Genomic DNA, 23,181 nt, shown 5'->3' on the forward strand with positions numbered 1-23,181 from the left:
GAGAGAGAGAGTGTGTGTCTGTGAGAGAGAGTGTGTCTGTGAGAGAGCGAGACTGTCTGTGAGAGAGAGAGCAAGCGTGTCTGTGAGCGAGAGTGAGCGGGTCTGTGAGAGAGAGAGAGCGAGCGTGTCTGTGAGAGAGAGCCTGTCTGTGAGAGAGAGAGTGAGCGTGTCTGTGAGAGAGAGAGAGTGAGCGTGCCTGTGAGAGAGGAAGAGTGAGCGTGTCTGTGAGAGAGGGAGAGTGAGCGTGTCTGTAAGAGAGAGGGAGATTGAGCGTGTCTGTTAGAGAGAGAGCGTGTCTGTGAGAGAGAGAGTGTGTCTGCGAGAGAGTGTGTGTCTGTGAGAGAGTGTGTGTCTGCGAGAGAGTGTGTGTCTGTGAGAGCAAGAGAGTGAGTGTGTCTGTGAGAGAGTGAGTGTGTCTGTGAGAGAGAGAGAGTGTGTCTGAGAGAGTGTGTCTGAGAGAGAGTGAGTGTGTCTCTGAGAGAGAGAGTGTGTGTCTGTGAGAGAGAGAGACTGAGCGTGTCTGTGAGAGTGAGCGTGTCTGGGAGAGAGGGAGTGAGCATGTCTCTGAGAGAGAGAGCAAGCGTGTCTGTGAGAGAAAGTGAGAGTGTGTCTGTGAGAGAGAGTGAGCGTGTCTGTGAGAGAGTGAATGAGCGTGTCTGACAGAGAGAGTGAGCATGTCTGTGAGAGAGAGAGTGAAAGTGTCTGTGAGAGTGAGCGTGTCTGTGAGAGAGGGAGTGAGCATGTCTGTGAGAGAGAGAGCGTGTCTGTGAGAGAGAGAGTGAGCGTGTCTGGGAGAGAGAGAGCGAGCGTGTCTGAGAGAGAGAGAGTGAGCGTGTCTGTGAGAGAGGGAGAGTGAGCGTGTCTGTGAGAGAGAGTGAATGTGTCCATGAGAGCAAGTGAGCGTGTCTCAGAGAGAGAGAGAGAGAGTGAGTGTGTCTGTGAGAGAGAGAGTGAGCGTGTCTGTGAGAGAGAGAGTGAGCGTGTCTGAGAGAGAGAGTGAGCATGTCTGTGAGAGTGTGTCTGTGAGAGAGAGAGTGGGTCTGTGAGAGAGGGTGTGTCTGTGAGAGAGAGTGTGTGTCTGTGAGAGAGAGCGTGTCTGTGAGAGAGAGAGCGTGTCTGTGAGAGAGAGTGAGCGTGTCTGTGAGAGCAAGAGAGTGAGTGTGTCTGTGAGAGAGTGAGTGTGTCTGTGAGAGAGAGAGTGAGTGTGTCCGAGAGAGAGAGAGTGAGTTTGTCTGAGAGAGAGAGAGAGTGAGTGTGTCTGTGAGAGAGAGAGAGTGTGTGTCTGTGAGAGAGAGTGAGGGTGTGTGAGAGAGTGAGGGTGTGTGAGAGAGTGAGTGTGTCTGAGAGAGTGAGTGTGTGAGAGAGTGAGGGTGTGTGAGAGAGTGAGCGTGTGTGAGAGAGTGAGCGTGTCAGAGAGAGTGTGTCTGAGAGAGTGAGTGTGTCTGAGAGAGTGAGTGTGTCTGAGAGAGTGTGTATGAGAGAGTGTGTCTGAGAGAGCGTGTCTGAGAGAGAGAGCGTGTCTGAGAGAGAGAGCGTGTCTGAGAGAGAGAGCGTGTCTGAGAGAGAGAGCGTGTCTGAGAGAGAGAGCGTGTCTGTGAGAGAGAGAGTGAACGTGTCCATGAGAGAGAGTGAGCTTGTCTGTTAGAGAGTGAGCATGTCTCAGAGAGAGAGAAAGAGTGAGCGTGTCTGTGAGAGAGAGAGTGAGCGTATCTGAGAGAGAGAGTGAGCATGTCTGTGAGAGAGAGAGTGAGCGTGTCTGTGAGAGAGGGAGTGAGCATGTCTGTGAGAGAGAGAGCGTGTCTGTGAGAGAGAGTGAGTGTGTCTGTGAGAGAGAGAGAGAGTGTGTCTGTGAGAGAGAGAGAGAGTGAGCGTGTCTGTGAGAGAGGGAGAGTGAGCGTGTCTGTGAGAGAGTGAATGTGTCCATGAGAGAGAGTGAGCGTGTCTGTGAGAGAGTGAGCATGTCTCAGAGAGAGAGAGAGAGTGAGCGTGTCTGTGAGAGAGAGAGTGAGCGTGTCTGAGAGAGAGAGTGAGCGTGTCTGTGTGAGAGGGAGTGAGCATGTCTGTGAGAGAGAGAGCGTGTCTGTGAGAGAGAGAGAGTGAGCATGTCTGCGAGAGAGAGAGAGTGACCGTGTCTGTGACAGAGAGAGTGAGCGTGTCTGTGAGAGAGAGGGAGATTGTGCGTGTCTGTGAGAGAGTGAGTGAGTGTGTCTGTGAGAGAGAGTGTGTGTCTGTGAGAGAGTGAACGTGTTTGTGAGAGAGAGCGAGCGTGTCTGTGAGAGAGTGTGTGTCTGTGAGAGAGAGTATGTGTCTGTGAGAGAGAGCGTGTCTGTGAGAGAGCGAGCCTGTCTGTGAGAGAGAGAGTAAGCGTGTCTGTGAGAGAGAGTGAGCGTGTCTGTGAAAGAGAGAGAGCGAGCGTGTCTGTGAGAGAGAGAGTGAGCGTGTCTGTGAGAGAGAGAGTGAGCGTGTCTGTGAGAGAGAGAGTGTGCCTGTGAGAGAGTGTGTGTCTGTGAGAGAGTGTGTGTCTGTGAGAGAGTGTGTGTCTGTGAGAGAGAAAGTGTGTCTGAGAGAGAGCGTGTCTGAGAGAGAGAGCGTGTCTGTGAGAGAGAGAGTGACCATATCTGTGAGAGCAAGAGAGTGAGTGTGTCTGTGAGAGAGTGAGTGTGTCTGTGAGAGAGAGAGTGTGTCTGTGAGAGAGAGAGAGTGAGTGTGTCTGAGAGAGAGTGAGTGTGTCTCTGAGAGAGAGAGAGTGTGTGAGAGAGAGAGCGTGAGCGTGTCTGTGAGAGTGAGCGTGTCTGTGAGAGAGAGAGTGAGCATGTCTGTGAGAGAGAGAGCGAGCGTGTCTGTGAGAGAAAGTGAGAGTGTGTCTGTGAGAGAGAGTGAGCTTGTCTGTGAGAGAGAGAGTGAGCGTGTCTGTGAGAGAGAGAGTGAGCGTGTTTGTGAGAGAGAGAGAGCGTGTCTGTGAGAGAGAGAGAGTGTCTGTGAGAGAGAGAGAGCGAGCGGGTCTGTGAGAGAGTGAGTGTGTCTGTGAGAGAGAGAGAGAGTGAGTGTGTCTGGGAGAGAGAGAGAGTGTGTTTCTGAGAGAGAGTGAGTATGTCTGTGAGAGAGAGTGTGTCTGTGAGAGAGAGTGAGTGTGTGTGAGAGAGTGAGGGTGTGTGAGAGAGTGAGTGCGTCTGAGAGAGTGAGTGTGTGAGAGAGTGAGTGTGGCTGAGAGAGTGAGTGTGGCTGAGAGAGTGAGTGTGGCTGAGAGAGTGAGTGTGGCTGAGAGAGTGAGTGTGTCTGAGAGAGTGTGTATGAGAGAGTGTGTATGAGATAGAGAGTGTGTCTGAGAGTGAGACTGTGTCTGAGAGAGAGAATGTGTCAGAGAGAGCGTGTCTGAGAGAGAGAACGTGTCTGAGAGAGCGTGTCTGAGAGAGAGCGTGTCTGAGAGAGAGAGCGTGTCTGAGTGAGAGAGCATGTCTGTGAGAGAGAGAGTAAATGTGTCCATGAGAGAGAGTGAGTGTGTCTGTGAGAGAGCGAGCATGTCTCAGAGAGAGAGAGAGAGATTGAGCGTGTCTGTGAGAGAGAGAGTGAGCGTGTCTGAGAGAGAGAGAGTGAGCGTGTCGGTGAGAGAGAGAGTGAGCGTGTCTGTGAGAGAGAGTGTGAGCGTGTCTGTGAGAGTGAGCGTGTCCCTGAGAGAGGGAGTGAGCATGTCTGTGAGAGAGAGAGCGTGTCTGTGAGAGTGAGCGTGTCTGTGAGAGAGAGAGTGAGCATGTCTCTGAGAGAGAGAGCAAGCGTGTCTGTGAGAGAAAGTGAGAGTGTGTCTGTGAGAGAGAGTGAGCGTGTCTGTGAGAGAGAGAGTGAGCGTGTCTGTGAGAGAGAGTGAGCGTGTCTGTGAGAGAGAGTGAGCGTGTCTGATAGAGAGAGAGTGAGCGTATCTGTGAGAGAGAGAGTGAGTGTGTCTGAGAGAGAGTGAGTGTGTCTCAGAGAGAGTGTGTCTGCGAGAGAGAGAGAGTGAGCGTGTCTGTGAGAGTGAGCGTATCTGAGAGAGAGAGAGTGAGCATGTCTCTGAGAGAGAGAGCAAGCGTGTCTGTGAGAGAAAGTGAGAGTGTGTCTGTGAGAGAGAGTGAGCGTGTCTGTGAGAGAGTGAGTGAACATGTCTGTGAGAGAGTGAGTGAGCGTGTCTGAGAGAGAGAGAGCGTGTCTGTGAGAGAGAGAGTGAGCGTGTCTGTGAGAGAGAGAGCGAGTGTGTCTGAGAGAGAGAGAGTGAGCGTGTCTGTGAGAGAGAGAGAGTGAGTGTGTCAATGAGAGAGAGAGAGTGAGCGTGTCTGTGAGAGAGGGAGAGTGAGCGTGTCTGTGAGAGAGTGAATGTGTCCATGAGAGAGTGAGCGTGTCTGTGAGAGAGTGAGTGAGCGTGTCTGAGAGAGAGAGTGAGCATGTCTGTGAGAATGAGAGTGTGCCTATGAGAGAGAGAGTGTGCCTGTGAGAGAGAGAGTGTGTCTGTGAGGGAGAGTGTGTGTCTGTGAGAGAGAGTGTGTGTCTGTGAGAGAGAGAGCGTGTCTGTGAGAGAGAGAGCGTGTCTGTGAGAGAGAGAGTGAGCGTGTCTGTGAGAGCAAGAGAGTTAGTGTGTCTGTGAGAGAGTGAGTGTGCCTGTGAGAGAGAGAGTGAGTGTGTCTGAGAGAGAGAGAGTGAGTTTGTCTGAGAGAGAGAGTGAGTTTGTCTGAGAGAGAGAGTGAGTGTGTCTGTGAGAGAGAGAGAGTATGTGTCTGTGAGAGAGAGAGTGAGTGTGTGTGAGAGTGAGGGTGTGTGAGAGAGGGAGTGTGTCTGAGAGAGGGAGTGTGTCTGAGAGAGTGAGTGTGAGAGAGTGAGGGTGTGTGAGAGAAACATAGAAACATAGAAACCCTACAGTGCAGAAGGAGGCCATTCGGCCCATCGAGTCTGCACCGACCACAATCCCACCCAGGCCCTACCCCCACATATTTTACCCGCTAATCCCTCTAACCTACACATCCCAGGACTCAAGGGGCAATTTTTAACCTGGCCAATCAACCTATCCCGCACATCTTTGGACTGTGGGAGGAAACCGGAGCACCCGGAGGAAACCCACGCAGACACGAGGAGAATGTGCAAACTCCACACAGACAGTGACCCGAGCCGGGAATCGAACTCAGGACCCTGGAGCTGTGAAGCAGCAGTGCTAACCACTGTGCTACCGTGAGGGTGTGTGAGAGAGTGAGGGTGTGTGAATGTGTGAGAGTCAGTGTGTCTGAGAGAGTGAGTGTGTCTGAGAGAGTGTGTGTCTGAGAGAGTGAGTGTGTCTGAGAGAGTGAGTGTGGCTGAGAGAGTGAGTGTGGCTGAGAGAGTGAGTGTGTATGAGAGTGTGTATGAGAGAGAGAGTGTGTCTGAGAGAGTGTGTCTGAGAGAGAGAGCGTGTCTGAGAGAGAGAACGTGTCTGAGAGAGAGAGAGCGAGCGTGTCTGTGAGAGAGAGAGCGAGCGTCTCCATGAGAGAGAGAGAGTGAGCGTGTCTGTGAGAGAGAGAGTGTGTCTGTGAGAGAGAGAGTGTGTCTGTGAGAGAGAGAGTGTGTCTCTGAGAGAGTGAGTGTCTGTGAGAGAGAGTGTGTGTCTGTGAGAGAGCGTGTCTGTGAGAGAGTGAGCGTGTCTGTGAGAGCAAGAGAGTGAGTGTGTCTGTGAGAGAGTGAGTGTGCCTGTGCGAGAGAGAGTGTGTCTGAGAGAGTGAGAGTGAGTTTGTCTGAGAGAGAGAGTGAGTGTGTCTGTGAGAGAGAAAGAGTGTGTGTCTGTGAGAGAGAGAGTGAGTGTGTGTGAGAGTGAGGGTGTGTGAGAGAGTGAGGGTGTGTGAGAGAGTGAGGGTGTGTGAGAGAGTTAGTGTGTCTGAGAGAGTGAGTGTGTGAGAGAGTGAGGGTGTGTGAGAGAGTGAGGGTGTGTGAGAGAGTGAGTGTGTCTGAGAGAGTGAGTGTGTGAGAGAGTGTGTGGGGCTGAGAGAGTGAGTGTGGCTGAGAGAGTGTGTATGAGAGAGAGAGTGTGTCTGAGAGAGTGTGTCTGAGAGAGAGAGCGTGTCTGAGAGAGAGGGAGTGAGCATGTCTTTGAGAGAGAGCGTGTCTGTGAGAGAGAGAGTGAGCGTGTCGGGAGAGAGGGAGCGAGCGTGTCTGTGAGAGAGAGTGAGCGTGTCTGTGAGAGAGAGTGAGTGAGTGTGTCTGTGAGAGAGAGTGAGCATGTCTGTGAGAGAGAGGGAGATTGTGCGTGTCTGAGAGAGTGAGTGAGTGTGTCTGTGAGAGTGTGTGTCTGTGAGAGAGTGAACGTGTTTGTGAGAGAGAGCGAGCGTGTCCGTGAGAGAGTGTGTGTCTGTGAGAGAGTGAACGTGTTTTGAGAGAGCGAGCGTGTCTGTGAGAGAGTGTGTGTCTGTGAGAGAGAGTGTGTGTCTGTGAGAGAGAGCGTGTCTGTGAGAGAGCGAGCCTGTCAGAGAGAGAGAGTAAGCGTGTCTGTGAGAGAGAGTGAGCGTGTCTGTGAGAGAGAGCGAGCGTGTCTGTGTGTGAGAAAGAGTGAGCGTGTCTGTGAGAGAGAGAGAGCCTGTCTGTGAGAGAGAGAGTGAGCGTGTCTGTGAGAGAGAGGGAGTGAGCGTGCCTGTGAGAGAGAGAGTGAGCGTGTCTGTGAGAGAGGGAGAGTGAGCGTGTCTGTGAGAGAGAGGGAGATTGAGCGTGTCTGTGAGAGAGAGAGAGAGTGAGCGTGTCTGTGAGAGAGAGTGAGCATGTCTGTGAGAGAGAGAATGAGCGTGTCTGTGAGAGAGAGAGTGTGTCTGTGAGAGAGTGTGTGTCTGTGAGAGTGTGTGTCTGTGAGAGAGTGTGTGTCTGTGAGAGAGAAAGTGTGTCTGAGAGAGAGCGTGTCTGAGCGAGAGAGCGTGTCTGAGCGAGAGAGCGTGTCTGAGCGAGAGAGCGTGTCTGAGAGAGAGAGCGTGTCTGTGAGAGAGAGCGTGTCTGTGAGAGAGAGCGTGTCTGTGAGAGAGAGAGTGAATGTGTCCATGAGAGAGAGCGAGCGTGTCTGTTAGAGAGTGAGCATGTCTCAGAGAGAGAGAGTGAGCGTGTCTGTGAGAGAGAGAGTGAGCGTGTCTGTGAGAGAGAGAGTGAGCGTGTCTGAGAGAGAGAGTGAGCATGTCTGTGAGAGAGAGAGTGAGCGTGTCTGTGAGAGTGAGCGTGTCTGTGAGAGAGAGAGTGAGCGTGTCTGAGAGAGAGAGTGAGCATGTCTGTGAGAGAGAGAGTGAGCGTGTCTGTGAGAGTGAGCGTGTCTGTGAGAGAGTGATTGAGCATGTCTGTGAGAGAGAGAGCGTGTCTGTGAGAGAGAGAGAGTGAGCGGGTCTGGGAGAGAGAGAGCAAGCGTGTCTGAGAGAGAGAGAGTGAGCGTGTCTGTGAGAGAGAGTGAGTGTGTCATAGAAATCATAGAAACCCTACAGTGCAGAAGGAGGCCATTCGGCCCATCGAGTCTGCACCGACCACAATCCCACCCAGGCCCTACCCCCACATATTTTACCCACTGATCCCTCTAACCGACACATCCCAGGACTCTAAGGGGCAATTTATTTTTTTAACCTGGCCAATCAACCTAACCCGCACACCTTTGGACTGTGGGAGGAAACCGGAGCACCCGGAGGAAACCCACGCAGACACGAGGAGAATGTGCAAACTCCACACAGACAGTGACCCGAGCCGGGAATCGAACCCGGGACCCTGGAGCTGTGAAGCAGCAGTGCTAACCACTGTGCTACCGTGCGGCCCCCTGTGAGAGAGAGAGAGTGAGTGTGTCTGTGAGAGAGAGAGAGAGTGAGCGTGTCTGTGAGAGAGAGAGAGTGAGCGTGTCTGTGAGAGAGAGAGTGAATGTGTCCATGAGAGAGAGTGAGCGTGTCTGTGAGAGAGTGAGCATGTCTCAGAGAGAGAGAGAGAGTGAGCGTGTCTGTGAGAGAGAGAGTGAGCGTGTCTGAGAGAAAGAGTGAGCATGTCTGTGAGAGAGAGAGTGAGCGTGTCTGTGACAGTGAGCGTGTCTGTGTGAGAGGGAGTGAGCGTGTCTGTGTGAGAGAGAGTGAGCATGTCTGTGAGAGAGAGAGCGTGTCTGTGAGAGAGAGAGTGAGCATGTCTGCGAGAGAGAGAGAGAGTGACCGTGTCTGTGACAGAGAGAGTGAGCGTGTCTGTGAGAGAGACGGAGATTGTGCGTGTCTGTGAGAGAGTGAGTGAGTGTGTCTGTGAGAGAGAGTGTGTGTCTGTGAGAGAGTGAACGTGTTTGTGAGAGAGAGCGAGCGTGTCTGTGAGAGAGTGTGTGTCTGTGAGAGAGAGTGTGTGTCTGTGAGAGAGAGTGTGTGTCTGTGAGAGAGAGCGTGTCTGTGAGAGAGAGGGAGTGAGCGTGCCTGTGAGAGAGAGAGTGAGCGTGTCTGTGAGAGAGGGAGAGTGAGCGTGTCTGTGAGAGAGAGGGAGATTGAGCGTGTCTGTGAGAGAGAGAGAGAGTGAGCGTGTCTGTGAGAGAGAGTGAGCATGTCTGTGAGAGAGAGAATGAGCGTGTCTGTGAGAGAGAGAGTGTGTCTGTGAGAGAGTGTGTGTCTGTGAGAGTGTGTGTCTGTGAGAGAGTGTGTGTCTGTGAGAGAGAAAGTGTGTCTGAGAGAGAGCGTGTCTGAGCGAGAGAGCGTGTCTGAGCGAGAGAGCGTGTCTGAGAGAGAGAGCGTGTCTGTGAGAGAGAGCGTGTCTGTGAGAGAGAGAGTGAATGTGTCCATGAGAGAGAGCGAGCGTGTCTGTTAGAGAGTGAGCATGTCTCAGAGAGAGAGAGTGAGCGTGTCTGTGAGAGAGAGAGTGAGCGTGTCTGAGAGAGAGAGTGAGCATGTCTGTGAGAGAGAGAGTGAGCGTGTCTGTGAGAGTGAGCGTGTCTGTGAGAGAGAGAGTGAGCGTGTCTGAGAGAGAGAGTGAGCATGTCTGTGAGAGAGAGAGTGAGCGTGTCTGTGAGAGTGAGCGTGTCTGTGAGAGAGTGATTGAGCATGTCTGTGAGAGAGAGAGCGTGTCTGTGAGAGAGAGAGAGTGAGCGGGTCTGGGAGAGAGAGAGCAAGCGTGTCTGAGAGAGAGAGAGTGAGCGTGTCTGTGAGAGAGAGTGAGTGTGTCATAGAAATCATAGAAACCCTACAGTGCAGAAGGAGGCCATTCGGCCCATCGAGTCTGCACCGACCACAATCCCACCCAGGCCCTACCCCCACATATTTTACCCACTGATCCCTCTAACCGACACATCCCAGGACTCTAAGGGGCAATTTATTTTTTTAACCTGGCCAATCAACCTAACCCGCACACCTTTGGACTGTGGGAGGAAACCGGAGCACCCGGAGGAAACCCACGCAGACACGAGGAGAATGTGCAAACTCCACACAGACAGTGACCCGAGCCGGGAATCGAACCCGGGACCCTGGAGCTGTGAAGCAGCAGTGCTAACCACTGTGCTACCGTGCGGCCCCCTGTGAGAGAGAGAGAGTGAGTGTGTCTGTGAGAGAGAGAGAGAGTGAGCGTGTCTGTGAGAGAGAGAGAGTGAGCGTGTCTGTGAGAGAGAGAGTGAATGTGTCCATGAGAGAGAGTGAGCGTGTCTGTGAGAGAGTGAGCATGTCTCAGAGAGAGAGAGAGAGTGAGCGTGTCTGTGAGAGAGAGAGTGAGCGTGTCTGAGAGAAAGAGTGAGCATGTCTGTGAGAGAGAGAGTGAGCGTGTCTGTGACAGTGAGCGTGTCTGTGTGAGAGAGAGTGAGCATGTCTGTGAGAGAGAGAGCGTGTCTGTGAGAGAGAGAGTGAGCATGTCTGCGAGAGAGAGAGAGAGTGACCGTGTCTGTGACAGAGAGAGTGAGCGTGTCTGTGAGAGAGACGGAGATTGTGCGTGTCTGTGAGAGAGTGAGTGAGTGTGTCTGTGAGAGAGAGTGTGTGTCTGTGAGAGAGTGAACGTGTTTGTGAGAGAGAGCGAGCGTGTCTGTGAGAGAGTGTGTGTCTGTGAGAGAGAGTGTGTGTCTGTGAGAGAGAGTGTGTGTCTGTGAGAGAGAGTGTGTGTCTGTGAGAGAGAACGTGTCTGTGAGAGAGAGGGAGTGAGCGTGCCAGTGAGAGAGAGAGTGAGCGTGTCTGTGAGAGAGGGAGAGTGAGCATGTCTGTGAGAGAGGGAGAGTGAGCGTGTCTGAGAGAGAGGGAGATTGAGCGTGTCTGTGAGAGAGAGAGTGAGCGTGTCTGTGAGAGAGTGTGCCTGTGAGAGAGTGTGTGTCTGTGAGAGAGAGTGAGGGTGTGTGAGAGAGTGAGGGTGTGTGAGAGAGAAAGTGTGTCTGAGAGAGAGCGTGTCTGAGAGAGAGAGCGTGTCTGTGAGAGAGAAAGTGACCGTGTCTGTGAGAGCAAGAGAGTGAGTGTGTCTGTGAGAGAGTGAGTGTGTCTGTGAGAGAGAGAGAGTGTGTCTGTGAGAGAGAGAGAGTGAGTGTGTCTGAGAGAGAGTGAGTGTGTCTCTGAGAGAGAGAGAGTGTGTGTCTGTGAGAGAGAGAGAGTGAGCGTGTCTGTGAGAGAGTGAGCATGTCTGTGAGAGAGAGCGAGCGTGTCTGTGAGAGAAAGTGAGAGTGTGTCTGTGAGAGAGAGTGAGCTTGTCTGTGAGAGAGAGAGTGAGCGTGTCTGTGAGAGAGAGAGTGAGCGTGTTTGTGAGAGAGAGAGAGAGCGTGTCTGTGAGAGAGAGAGAGAGAGAGAGTGTCTGTGAGAGAGAGAGAGCGAGCGGGTCTGTGAGAGAGTGAGTGTGTCTGTGAGAGAGAGAGAGTGAGTGTGTCTGGGAGAGAGAGAGAGTGAGTGTGTCTGAGAGAGAGAGTGAGTATGTCTGTGAGAGAGAGGGAGTGTGTGTCTGTGAGAGAGAGAGTGAGTGTGTGTGAGAGAGTGAGGGTGTGTGAGAGAGTGAGTGCGTCTGAGAGAGTGAGTGTGTGAGAGAGTGAGTGTGGCTGAGAGAGTGTGGCTGAGAGAGTGTGGCTGAGAGAGTGTGTATGAGAGAGTGTGTATGAGAGAGAGAGTGTGTCTGAGAGTGAGACTGTGTCTGAGAGAGAGAATGTGTCAGAGAGCGTGTCTGAGAGAGAGAACGTGTCTGAGAGAGAGAGCGTGTCTGAGAGAGAGAGCGTGTCTGAGTGAGAGAGCATGTCTGTGAGAGAGAGTAAATGTGTCCATGAGAGAGAGTGAGCGTGTCTGTGAGAGAGTGAGCATGTCTCAGAGAGAGAGAGAGAGTGAGCGTGTCTGTGAGAGAGAGAGTGAGCGTGTCTGTGAGAGAGAGAGTGAGCGTGTCGGTGAGAGAGAGAGTGAGCGTGTCTGTGCGAGAGAGAGTGAATGTGTCCATGAGAGAGAGTGAGCGTGTCTGTTAGAGAGTGAGCATGTCTCAGAGAGAGAGAAAGAGTGAGCGTGCCTGTGAGAGAGAGAGTGAGCGTGTCTGAGAGAGAGAGTGAGCATGTCTGTGAGAGAGAGAGTGAGCGTGTCTGAGAGAGTGAGCGTGTCTGTGAGAGAGGGAGTGAGCATGTCTTTGAGAGAGAGCGTGTCTGTGAGAGAGAGAGTGAGCGTGTAGGGAGAGAGGGAGCGAGCGTGTCTGAGAGAGAGTAAGCGTGTCTGTGAGAGAGAAAGAGTGAGTGTGTCTGTGAGAGAGAGAGTGATCGTGTCTGTGAGGGAGAGTGAGCGTGTCTGTGAGAGAGAGAGTGAATGTGTCCATGAGAGAGAGTGAGCGTGTCTGAGAGAGACAGTGAGCATGTCTGTGAGAGAGACAGTGAGCGTGTCTGTGAGAGTGAGCGTGTCTGTGAGAGAGGGAGTGAGCATGTCTGTGAGAGAGAGAGCGTGTCTGTGAGAGAGAGAGTGAGCGTGTCTGTGAGAGAGAGAGTGAGCGTGTCTGTGAGAGAGAGGGAGATTGTGCGTGTCTGTGAGAGAGTGAGTGAGTGTGTCTGTGAGAGAGAGTGTGTGTCTGTGAGAGAGTGAACGTGTTTGTGAGAGAGAGCGAGCGTGTCTGTGAGAGAGTGTGTGTCTGTGAGAGAGTGAACGTGTTTGTGAGAGAGAGCGAGCGTGTCTGTGAGAGAGTGTGTGTCTGTGAGAGAGAGTGTGTGTCTGTGAGAGAGAGTGTGTGTCTGTGAGAGAGAGCGTGTCTGTGAGAGAGCGAGCCTGTCTGTGAGAGAGAGAGTAAGCGTGTCTGTGAGAGAGAGTGAGCGTGTCTGTGAGAGAGAGAGCGAGCGTGTCTGTGAGAGAGAGAGTGAGCGTGTCTGTGAGAGAGAGAGAGCCTGTCTGTGAGAGAGAGAGTGAGCGTGTCTGTGAGAGAGAGGGAGTGAGCGTGCCTGTGAGATAGAGAGTGAGCGTGTCTGTGAGAGAGGGAGAGTGAGCGTGTCTGTGAGAGAGAGGGAGATTGAGCGTGTCTGTGAGAGAGAGAGTGAGCGTGTCTGTGAGAGAGAGAGTGTGTCTGTGAGAGAGTGTGTGTCTGTGAGAGAGTGTGTGTCTGTGAGAGAGTGTGTGTCTGTGAGAGAGAAAGTGTGTCTGAGAGAGAGCGTGTCTGAGAGAGAGAGCGTTTCTGTGAGAGAGAGAGTGACCGTGTCTGTGAGAGCAAGAGAGTGAGTGTGTCTGTGAGAGAGAGTGTGTCTGTGAGAGAGAGAGAGAGTGAGTGTGTCTGAGAGAGAGTGAGTGTGTCTCTGAGAGAGAGAGTGTGTGTCTGTGAGAGAGAGCGTGTCGGTGAGAGAGCGAGACTGTCTGTGAGAGAGAGAGTGAGCGTGTCTTTGAGAGAGAGAGAGCGAGCATGTCTGTGAGAGAGAGAGTGAGCGTGTCTGTGAGAGAGAGGGAGATTGAGCGTGTCTGTGAGAGAGAGTGAGCGTGTCTGTGAGAGACAGTGTGTCTGTGAGAGAGTGTGTGTCTGTGAGAGAGTGTGTGTCTGTGAGAGAGTGTGTGTCTGTGAGAGAGAAAGTGTGTCTGAGAAAGAGCGTGTCTGAGAGAGAGAGCGTGTCTGTGAGAGAGAGTGAGCGTGTCTGTGAGAGCAAGAGAGTGAGTGTGTCTGTGAGAGAGTGAGTGTGTCTGTGAGAGAGAGAGAGTGTGTCTGTGAGAGAGAGAGAGTGAGTGTGTCTGAGAGAGAGTGTGTGTCTCTGAGAGAGAGAGTGTGTGTCTGTGAGAGAGAGTGTGTCTGTGAGAGAGCGAGACTGTCTGTGAGAGAGAGAGCAAGCGTGTCTGTGAGCGAGAGTGAGCGGGTCTGTGAGAGAGAGAGAGCGAGCGTGTCTGTGAGAGAGAGCCTGTCTGTGAGAGAGAGAGTGAGCGTGTCTGTGAGAGAGAGAGAGTGAGCGTGCCTGTGAGAGAGGAAGAGTGAGCGTGTCTGTGAGAGAGGGAGAGTGAGCGTGTCTGTAAGAGAGAGGGAGATTGAGCGTGTCTGTTAGAGAGAGAGCGTGTCTGTGAGAGAGAGAGTGTGTCTGCGAGAGAGTGTGTGTCTGTGAGAGAGTGTGTGTCTGCGAGAAAGTGTGTGTCTGCGAGAGAGTGTGTGTCTGCGAGAGCAAGAGAGTGAGTGTGTCTGTGAGAGAGTGAGTGTGTCTGTGAGAGAGAGAGAGTGTGTCTGAGAGAGTGTGTCTGAGAGAGAGTGAGTGTGTCTCTGAGAGAGAGAGTGTGTGTCTGTGAGAGAGAGAGACTGAGCGTGTCTGTGAGAGTGAGCGTGTCTGGGAGAGAGGGAGTGAGCATGTCTCTGAGAGAGAGAGCAAGCGTGTCTGTGAGAGAAAGTGAGAGTGTGTCTGTGAGAGAGAGTGAGCGTGTCTGTGAGAGAGTGAATGAGCGTGTCTGACAGAGAGAGTGAGCATGTCTGTGAGAGAGAGAGTGAAAGTGTCTGTGAGAGTGAGCGTGTCTGTGAGAGAGGGAGTGAGCATGTCTGTGAGAGAGAGAGCGTGTCTGTGAGAGAGAGAGTGAGCGTGTCTGGGAGAGAGAGAGCGAGCGTGTCTGAGAGAGAGAGAGTGAGCGTGTCTGTGAGAGAGGGAGAGTGAGCGTGTCTGTGAGAGAGAGTGAATGTGTCCATGAGAGCAAGTGAGCGTGTCTCAGAGAGAGAGAGAGAGTGAGTGTGTCTGTGAGAGAGAGAGTGAGCGTGTCTGTGAGAGAGAGAGTGTGTCTGTGAGAGAGTGTGTGTCTGTGAGAGAGTGTGTGTCTGTGAGAGAGTGTGTGTCTGTGAGAGAGAAAGTGTGTCTGAGAGAGAGCGTGTCTGAGAGAGAGAGCGTTTCTGTGAGAGAGAGAGTGACCGTGTCTGTGAGAGCAAGAGAGTGAGTGTGTCTGTGAGAGAGAGTGTGTCTGTGAGAGAGAGAGAGAGTGAGTGTGTCTGAGAGAGAGTGAGTGTGTCTCTGAGAGAGAGAGTGTGTGTCTGTGAGAGAGAGCGTGTCGGTGAGAGAGCGAGACTGTCTGTGAGAGAGAGAGTGAGCGTGTCTTTGAGAGAGAGAGAGCGAGCGTGTCTGTGAGAGAGAGAGTGAGCGTGTCTGTGAGAGAGAGGGAGATTGAGCGTGTCTGTGAGAGAGAGTGAGCGTGTCTGTGAGAGACAGTGTGTCTGTGAGAGAGTGTGTGTCTGTGAGAGAGTGTGTGTCTGTGAGAGAGTGTGTGTCTGTGAGAGAGAAAGTGTGTCTGAGAGAGAGCGTGTCTGAGAGAGAGAGCGTGTCTGTGAGAGAGAGTGAGCGTGTCTGTGAGAGCAAGAGAGTGAGTGTGTCTGTGAGAGAGTGAGTGTGTCTGTGAGAGGGGGCATGGCTTTCAATTGAGGGGGGGTAGTTATAGAACCGATGTCAGGGGTAGGTTCTTTACCCAGAGGGTGGTGAGGGATTGGAATGCCCTGCCAGCATCAGTTGTAAATGCGCCTAGTTTGGGGGCGTTTAAGAGATCCGTAGATAGGTTCATGGACGAAAAGAAATTGGTTTAGGTTGGAGGGTCACAGTTTTTTTTTTTAACTGGTCGGTGCAACATCGTGGGCCGAAGGGCCTGTTCTGCGCTGTAATGTTCTATGTTCTATGTTCTATGAGCATGTCTCTGAGAGAGAGAGCAAGCGTGTCTGTGAGAGAAAGTGAGAGTGTGTCTGTGAGAGAGAGTGAGCGTGTCTGTGAGAGAGTGAATGAGCGTGTCTGACAGAGAGAGTGAGCATGTCTGTGAGAGAGAGAGTGAAAGTGTCTGTGAGAGTGAGCGTGTCTGTGAGAGAGGGAGTGAGCATGTCTGTGAGAGAGAGAGCGTGTCTGTGAGAGAGAGAGTGAGCGTGTCTGGGAGAGAGAGAGCGAGCGTGTCTGAGAGAGAGAGAGTGAGCGTGTCTGTGAGAGAGGGAGAGTGAGCGTGTCTGTGAGAGAGAGTGAATGTGTCCATGAGAGCAAGTGAGCGTGTCTCAGAGAGAGAGAGAGAGTGAGTGTGTCTGTGAGAGAGAGAGTGAGCGTGTCTGTGAGAGAGAGAGTGAGCGTGTCTGAGAGAGAGAGTGAGCATGTCTGTGAGAGATAGAGTGTGTCTGTGAGAGAGAGAGTGGGTCTGTGAGAGAGGGGGTGTCTGTGAGAGAGAGTGTGTGTCTGTGAGAGAGAGCGTGTCTGTGAGAGAGAGAGCGTGTCTGTGAGAGAGAGAGTGAGCGTGTCTGTGAGAGCAAGAGAGTGAGTGTGTCTGTGAGAGAGTGAGTGTGTCTGTGAGAGAGAGAGTGAGTGTGTCCGAGAGAGAGAGAGTGAGTTTGTCTGAGAGAGAGAGAGAGTGAGTGTGTCTGGGAGAGAGAGAGAGTGAGTGTGTCTGAGAGAGAGAGTGAGTATGTCTGTGAGAGAGAGGGAGTGTGTGTCTGTGAGAGAGAGAGTGTGTGTCTGTGAGAGAGAGTGAGGGTGTGTGAGAGAGTGAGGGTGTGTGAGAGAGAAAGTGTGTCTGAGAGAGAGCGTGTCTGAGAGAGAGAGCGTGTCTGTGAGAGAGAAAGTGACCGTGTCTGTGAGAGCAAGAGAGTGAGTGTGTCTGTGAGAGAGTGAGTGTGTCTGTGAGAGAGAGAGAGTGTGTCTGTGAGAGAGAGAGAGTGAGTGTGTCTGAGAGAGAGTGAGTGTGTCTCTGAGAGAGAGAGAGTGTGTGTCTGTGAGAGAGAGAGAGTGAGCGTGTCTGTGAGAGAGTGAGCATGTCTGTGAGAGAGAGCGAGCGTGTCTGTGAGAGAAAGTGAGAGTGTGTCTGTGAGAGAGAGTGAGCTTGTCTGTGAGAGAGAGAGTGAGCGTGTCTGTGAGAGAGAGAGTGAGCGTGTTTGTGAGAGAGAGAGAGAGCGTGTCTGTGAGAGAGAGAGAGAGAGAGAGAGTGTCTGTGAGAGAGAGAGAGCGAGCGGGTCTGTGAGAGAGTGAGTGTGTCTGTGAGAGAGAGAGAGTGAGTGTGTCTGGGAGAGAGAGAGAGTGAGTGTGTCTGAGAGAGAGAGTGAGTATGTCTGTGAGAGAGAGGGAGTGTGTGTCTGTGAGAGAGAGAGTGAGTGTGTGTGAGAGAGTGAGGGTGTGTGAGAGAGTGAGTGCGTCTGAGAGAGTGAGTGTGTGAGAGAGTGAGTGTGGCTGAGAGAGTGTGGCTGAGAGAGTGTGGCTGAGAGAGTGTGTATGAGAGAGTGTGTATGAGAGAGAGAGTGTGTCTGAGAGTGAGACTGTGTCTGAGAGAGAGAATGTGTCAGAGAGCGTGTCTGAGAGAGAGAACGTGTCTGAGAGAGAGAGCGTGTCTGAGAGAGAGAGCGTGTCTGAGTGAGAGAGCATGTCTGTGAGAGAGAGTAAATGTGTCCATGAGAGAGAGTGAGCGTGTCTGTGAGAGAGTGAGCATGTCTCAGAGAGAGAGAGAGAGTGAGCGTGTCTGTGAGAGAGAGAGTGAGCGTGTCTGTGAGAGAGAGAGTGAGCGTGTCGGTGAGAGAGAGAGTGAGCGTGTCTGTGCGAGAGAGAGTGAATGTGTCCATGAGAGAGAGTGAGCGTGTCTGTTAGAGAGTGAGCATGTCTCAGAGAGAGAGAAAGAGTGAGCGTGTCTGTGAGAGAGAGAGTGAGCGTGTCTGAGAGAGAGAGTGAGCATGTCTGTGAGAGAGAGAGTGAGCGTGTCTGTGAGAGAGGGAGTGAGCATGTCTTTGAGAGAGAGCGTGTCTGTGAGAGAGAGAGTGAGCGTGTAGGGAGAGAGGGAGCGAGCGTGTCTGAGAGAGAGTAAGCGTGTCTGTGAGAGAGAAAGAGTGAGTGTGTCTGTGAGAGAGGGAGAGAGAGTGATCGTGTCTGTGAGGGAGAGTGAGCGTGTCTGTGAGAGAGAGAGTGAATGTGTCCATGAGAGAGAGTGAGCGTGTCTGAGAGAGACAGTGAGCATGTCTGTGAGAGAGACAGTGAGCGTGCCTGTGAGAGTGAGCGTGTCTGTGAGAGAGGGAGTGAGCATGTCTGTGAGAGAGAGAGCGTGTCTGTGAGAGAGAGAGAGAGTGAGCGTGTCTGTGAGAGAGAGAGTGAGCGTGTCTGTGAGAGAGAGGGAGATTGTGCGTGTCTGTGAGAGAGTGAGTGAGTGTGTCTGTGAGAGAGTGTGTCTGTGAGAGAGTGAACGTGTTTGTGAGAGAGAGCGAGCGTGTCTGTGAGAGAGTGTGTGTCTGTGAGAGAGTGAACGTGTTTGTGAGAGAGAGCGAGCGTGTCTGTGAGAGAGTGTGTGTCTGTGAGAGAGAGTGTGTGTCTGTGAGAGAGAGTGTGTGTCTGTGAGAGAGAGCGTGTCTGTGAGAGAGCGAGCCTGTCTGTGAGAGAGAGAGTAAGCGTGTCTGTGAGAGAGAGTGAGCGTGTCTGTGAGAGAGAGTGAGCGTGTCTGTGAGAGAGAGAGCGAGCGTGTCTGTGAGAGAGAGAGTGAGCGTGTCTGTGAGAGAGAGGGAGCCTGTCTGTGAGAGAGAGAGTGAGCGTGTCTGTGAGAGAGAGGGAGTGAGCGTGCCTGTGAGATAGAGAGTGAGCGTGTCTGTGAGAGAGGGAGAGTGAGCGTGTCTGTGAGAGAGAGGGAGATTGAGCGTGTCTGTGAGAGAGAGAGTGAGCGTGTCTGTGAGAGAGAGAGTGTGTCTGTGAGAGAGTGTGTGTCTGTGAGAGAGTGTGTGTCTGTGAGAGAGTGTGTGTCTGTGAGAGAGAAAGTGTGTCTGAGAGAGAGCGTGTCTGAGAGAGAGAGCGTTTCTGTGAGAGAGAGAGTGACCGTGTCTGTGAGAGCAAGAGAGTGAGTGTGTCTGTGAGAGAGAGTGTGTCTGTGAGAGAGAGAGAGAGTGAGTGTGTCTGAGAGAGAGTGAGTGTGTCTCTGAGAGAGAGAGTGTGTGTCTGTGAGAGAGAGCGTGTCGGTGAGAGAGCGAGACTGTCTGTGAGAGAGAGAGTGAGCGTGTCTTTGAGAGAGAGAGAGCGAGCATGTCTGTGAGAGAGAGAGTGAGCGTGTCTGTGAGAGAGAGGGAGATTGAGCGTGTCTGTGAGAGAGAGTGAGCGTGTCTGTGAGAGACAGTGTGTCTGTGAGAGAGTGTGTGTCTGTGAGAGAGTGTGTGTCTGTGAGAGAGTGTGTGTCTGTGAGAGAGAAAGTGTGTCTGAGAGAGAGCGTGTCTGAGAGAGAGAGCGTGTCTGTGAGAGAGAGTGAGCGTGTCTGTGAGAGCAAGAGAGTGAGTGTGTCTGTGAGAGAGTGAGTGTGTCTGTGAGAGAGAGAGAGTGTGTCTGTGAGAGAGAGAGAGTGAGTGTGTCTGAGAGAGAGTGTGTGTCTCTGAGAGAGAGAGTGTGTGTCTGTGAGAGAGAGTGTGTCTGTGAGAGAGCGAGACTGTCTGTGAGAGAGAGAGCAAGCGTGTCTGTGAGAGAGAGTGAGCGTGTCTGTGAGAGAGAGAGAGCGAGCGTGTCTGTGAGAGAGAGTGAGCGTGTCTGTGAGAAAGAGAGAAAGAGTGTCTGTGTGAGAGAGAGAGAGCGAGCGGGTCTGTGAGAGAGAGTGAGCGTGCCTGTGAGAGAGAGAGAGTGAGCGTGTCTGTGAGAGAGAGAGTGTGTCTGTGAGAGAGCGTGTGTCTGTGAGAGAGAGTGTGTGTCTGTGAGAGAGAGCGTGTCTGTGAGAGAGAGCGTGTCTGAGAGAGAGCGTGTCTGTGAGAGCAAGAGAGTGAGTGGGTCTGTGAGAGAGTGAGTGTGTCTGTGAGAGAGAGAGAGTGAGTGTGTCTGGGAGGGAGAGAGAGTGAGTGTGTCTGAGAGAGAGAGTGAGTATGTCTGTGAGAGAGAGACTGTGTGTCTGTGAGAGAGAGAGAGTGAGTGTGTGTGAGAGAGTGAGGGTGTGTGAGAAAGTGAGTGCGTCTGAGAGAGTGAGTGTGGCTGAGAGAGTGAGTGTGGCTGAGAGAGTGAGTGTGGCTGAGAGAGTGAGTGTGGCTGAGAGAGTGAGTGTGTCTGAGAGAGTGTGTATGAGAGAGAGAGTGTGTCTGAGAGAGTGTGTCTGAGAGTGAGACTGTGTCAGAGAGAGCGTGTCTGAGAGAGAGAGCGTGTCTGAGTGAGAGAGCATGTCTGTGAGAGAGAGAGTAAATGTGTCCATGAGAGAGAGTGAGCGTGTCTGTGAGAGAGTGAGCTTGTCTGTGAGAGAGAGAGTGAGCGTGTCTATGAGAGAGAGAGTGAGCATGTTTGTGAGAGAGAGTGTGAGCGTGTCTGTGAGAGAAAGAGAGAGCGTGTCTGTGAGAGAGAGAGAGTGTCTGTGAGAGAGAGAGAGAGTGGGTCTGTGAGGGAGAGTGAGCGTGTCTGTGAGAGAGTGTGAGCGTGTCTGTGAGAGAGAGTGAGCGTGTCTGTGAGAGAGAGAGAGTGAGCGTGTCTGTGAGAGAGAGAGTGAGCGTGTCTGTGAGAGAGAGAGAGTGAGCGTGCCTGTGAGAGAGGGAGAGTGAGCGTGTCTGTAAGAGAGAGGGAGATTGAGCGTGTCTGTTAGAGAGAGAGCGTGTCTGTGAGAGAGAGTGAGCGTGTCTGTGAGAGCAAGAGAGTGAGTGTGTCTGTGAGAGAGTGAGTGTGTCTGTGAGAGGGGGCATGGCTTTCAATTGAGGGGGGGTAGTTATAGAACCGATGTCAGGGGTAGGTTCTTTACCCAGAGGGTGGTGAGGGATTGGAATGCCCTGCCAGCATCAGTTGTAAATGCGCCTAGTTTGGGGGCGTTTAAGAGATCCGTAGATAGGTTCATGGACGAAAAGAAATTGGTTTAGGTTGGAGGGTCACAGTTTTTTTTTTAACTGGTCGGTGCAACATCGTGGGCCGAAGGGCCTGTTCTGCGCTGTAATGTTCTATGTTCTATGTTCTATGAGCATGTCTCTGAGAGAGAGAGCAAGCGTGTCTGTGAGAGAAAGTGAGAGTGTGTCTGTGAGAGAGAGTGAGCGTGTCTGTGAGAGAGTGAATGAGCGTGTCTGACAGAGAGAGTGAGCATGTCTGTGAGAGAGAGAGTGAAAGTGTCTGTGAGAGTGAGCGTGTCTGTGAGAGAGGGAGTGAGCATGTCTGTGAGAGAGAGAGCGTGTCTGTGAGAGAGAGAGTGAGCGTGTCTGGGAGAGAGAGAGCGAGCGTGTCTGAGAGAGAGAGAGTGAGCGTGTCTGTGAGAGAGGGAGAGTGAGCGTGTCTGTGAGAGAGAGTGAATGTGTCCATGAGAGCAAGTGAGCGTGTCTCAGAGAGAGAGAGAGAGTGAGTGTGTCTGTGAGAGAGAGAGTGAGCGTGTCTGTGAGAGAGAGAGTGAGCGTGTCTGAGAGAGAGAGTGAGCATGTCTGTGAGAGATAGAGTGTGTCTGTGAGAGAGAGAGTGGGTCTGTGAGAGAGGGGGTGTCTGTGAGAGAGAGTGTGTGTCTGTGAGAGAGAGCGTGTCTGTGAGAGAGAGAGCGTGTCTGTGAGAGAGAGAGTGAGCGTGTCTGTGAGAGCAAGAGAGTGAGTGTGTCTGTGAGAGAGTGAGTGTGTCTGTGAGAGAGAGAGTGAGTGTGTCCGAGAGAGAGAGAGTGAGTTTGTCTGAGAGAGAGAGAGAGTGAGTGTGTCTGTGAGAGAGAGAGAGTGTGTGTCTGTGAGAGAGAGTGAGGGTGTGTGAGAGAGTGAGGGTGTGTGAGAGAGAAAGTGTGTCTGAGAGAGAGCGTGTCTGAGAGAGAGAGCGTGTCTGTGAGAGAGAAAGTGACCGTGTCTGTGAGAGCAAGAGAGTGAGTGTGTCTGTGAGAGAGTGAGTGTGTCTGTGAGAGAGAGAGAGTGTGTCTGTGAGAGAGAGAGAGTGAGTGTGTCTGAGAGAGAGTGAGTGTGTCTCTGAGAGAGAGAGAGTGTGTGTCTGTGAGAGAGAGAGAGTGAGCGTGTCTGTGAGAGAGTGAGCATGTCTGTGAGAGAGAGCGAGCGTGTCTGTGAGAGAAAGTGAGAGTGTGTCTGTGAGAGAGAGTGAGCTTGTCTGTGAGAGAGAGAGTGAGCGTGTCTGTGAGAGAGAGAGTGAGCGTGTTTGTGAGAGAGAGAGAGAGCGTGTCTGTGAGAGAGAGAGAGAGAGAGTGTCTGTGAGAGAGAGAGAGCGAGCGGGTCTGTGAGAGAGTGAGTGTGTCTGTGAGAGAGAGAGAGTGAGTGTGTCTGGGAGAGAGAGAGAGTGAGTGTGTCTGAGAGAGAGAGTGAGTATGTCTGTGAGAGAGAGGGAGTGTGTGTCTGTGAGAGAGAGAGTGAGTGTGTGTGAGAGAGTGAGGGTGTGTGAGAGAGTGAGTGCGTCTGAGAGAGTGAGTGTGTGAGAGAGTGAGTGTGGCTGAGAGAGTGTGGCTGAGAGAGTGTGGCTGAGAGAGTGTGTATGAGAGAGTGTGTATGAGAGAGAGAGTGTGTCTGAGAGTGAGACTGTGTCTGAGAGAGAGAATGTGTCAGAGAGCGTGTCTGAGAGAGAGAACGTGTCTGAGAGAGAGAGCGTGTCTGAGAGAGAGAGCGTGTCTGAGAGAGAGAGCATGTCTGTGAGAGAGAGTAAATGTGTCCATGAGAGAGAGTGAGCGTGTCTGTGAGAGAGTGAGCATGTCTCAGAGAGAGAGAGAGAGTGAGCGTGTCTGTGAGAGAGAGAGTGAGCGTGTCTGTGAGAGAGAGAGTGAGCGTGTCGGTGAGAGAGAGAGTGAGCGTGTCTGTGCGAGAGAGAGTGAATGTGTCCATGAGAGAGAGTGAGCGTGTCTGTTAGAGAGTGAGCATGTCTCAGAGAGAGAGAAAGAGTGAGCGTGTCTGTGAGAGAGAGAGTGAGCGTGTCTGAGAGAGAGAGTGAGCATGTCTGTGAGAGAGAGAGTGAGCGTGTCTGTGAGAGAGGGAGTGAGCATGTCTTTGAGAGAGAGCGTGTCTGTGAGAGAGAGAGTGAGCGTGTAGGGAGAGAGGGAGCGAGCGTGTCTGAGAGAGAGTAAGCGTGTCTGTGAGAGAGAAAGAGTGAGTGTGTCTGTGAGAGAGAGAGAGAGAGTGATCGTGTCTGTGAGGGAGAGTGAGCGTGTCTGTGAGAGAGAGAGTGAATGTGTCCATGAGAGAGAGTGAGCGTGTCTGAGAGAGACAGTGAGCATGTCTGTGAGAGAGACAGTGAGCGTGCCTGTGAGAGTGAGCGTGTCTGTGAGAGAGGGAGTGAGCATGTCTGTGAGAGAGAGAGCGTGTCTGTGAGAGAGAGAGAGAGTGAGCGTGTCTGTGAGAGAGAGAGTGAGCGTGTCTGTGAGAGAGAGGGAGATTGTGCGTGTCTGTGAGAGAGTGAGTGAGTGTGTCTGTGAGAGAGAGTGTGTGTCTGTGAGAGAGTGAACGTGTTTGTGAGAGAGAGCGAGCGTGTCTGTGAGAGAGTGTGTGTCTGTGAGAGAGTGAACGTGTTTGTGAGAGAGAGCGAGCGTGTCTGTGAGAGAGTGTGTGTCTGTGAGAGAGAGTGTGTGTCTGTGAGAGAGAGTGTGTGTCTGTGAGAGAGAGCGTGTCTGTGAGAGAGCGAGCCTGTCTGTGAGAGAGAGAGTAAGCGTGTCTGTGAGAGAGAGTGAGCGTGTCTGTGAGAGAGAGTGAGCGTGTCTGTGAGAGAGAGAGCGAGCTTGTCTGTGAGAGAGAGAGTGAGCGTGTCTGTGAGAGAGAGGGAGCCTGTCTGTGAGAGAGAGAGTGAGCGTGTCTGTGAGAGAGAGGGAGTGAGCGTGCCTGTGAGATAGAGAGTGAGCGTGTCTGTGAGAGAGGGAGAGTGAGCGTGTCTGTGAGAGAGAGGGAGATTGAGCGTGTCTGTGAGAGAGAGAGTGAGCGTGTCTGTGAGAGAGAGAGTGTGTCTGTGAGAGAGTGTGTGTCTGTGAGAGAGTGTGTGTCTGTGAG

The sequence above is a fragment of the Mustelus asterias genome, chromosome 3 (genome assembly GCF_964213995.1).
Source record: "Mustelus asterias chromosome 3, sMusAst1.hap1.1, whole genome shotgun sequence".
Lineage (NCBI taxonomy): Eukaryota > Metazoa > Chordata > Chondrichthyes > Carcharhiniformes > Triakidae > Mustelus > Mustelus asterias.